Here is an 852-nt window from a genome sequence, read left to right on the forward strand (position 1 = left end):
CCTGGGATGGCCCTGGGATGGGCATGGGATGGGCGCTGGTATGGGCGTGGGATGGGGATGGTCATGGGATGGGGATGGACATGGGATGGTCATGGAGCAGGCACAGGAATGGCCCTGGATGGCACAGGATGGGGATGGACACAGGATAGGCACTGGGATGGACATGGGGTGGGAATGGACATGGGATGGGCACTAGGATGGCCCTGGGATGGACATGGGATGGGCACTGGGATGGACATGGGGTGGGGATGGACATGGGATGGGGATGGACGTGGGATGGGGATGGACGTGGGATGGGCGCTGGGATGGACACAAGATGGCCCTGAGATGGACCATGGCATGGACACAGGACAGGCACTGGAATGGCCATGGGATGGCCGTGGGTTGGGCACAGGATGGGCACTGGGACATGACACCTCCAGGAGAGGTTCAGGCTGGACCTCAGCAGGAACAGGATGGGGATGGACACAGGATAGGCACTGGGATGGGCATGGGGTGAGGGGGGACATGGGATGGGCACTAGGATGGCCCTGCGATGGACATGGGATGGGCACTGGGATGGCCATGGGGTGGGAATGGACATGGGATGGGCACTAGGATGGCCATGGGATGGACATGGGATGGGCACTGGGATGGACATGGGGTGGGGATGGACATGGGATGGGCACTGGGATGGACATGAGATGGGGATGGACGTGGGATGGGCGCTGGGATGGACACAAGATGGCCCTGAGATGGACCATGGCATGGACACAGGACGGGCACTGGAATGGCCATGGGATGGCCGTGGGTTGGGCACAGGATGGGCACTGGGACATGACACCTCCAGGAGAGGTTCAGGCTGGACCTCAG

At 61.9% G+C, this 852-nt stretch overlaps 1 protein-coding gene across 1 annotated transcript in view; it reads left to right on the forward strand.

The window, feature by feature from the left end:
• Positions 1-852, forward strand: part of RNF41 (ring finger protein 41) — an 11,619-nt gene that overhangs the window by 4,753 nt on the left and 6,014 nt on the right. The window lies entirely within an intron of this gene.

This window comes from Geospiza fortis, unplaced genomic scaffold, assembly GCF_000277835.1.
Source record: "Geospiza fortis unplaced genomic scaffold, GeoFor_1.0 scaffold1545, whole genome shotgun sequence".
Taxonomy (NCBI): Eukaryota; Metazoa; Chordata; class Aves; order Passeriformes; family Thraupidae; genus Geospiza; species Geospiza fortis.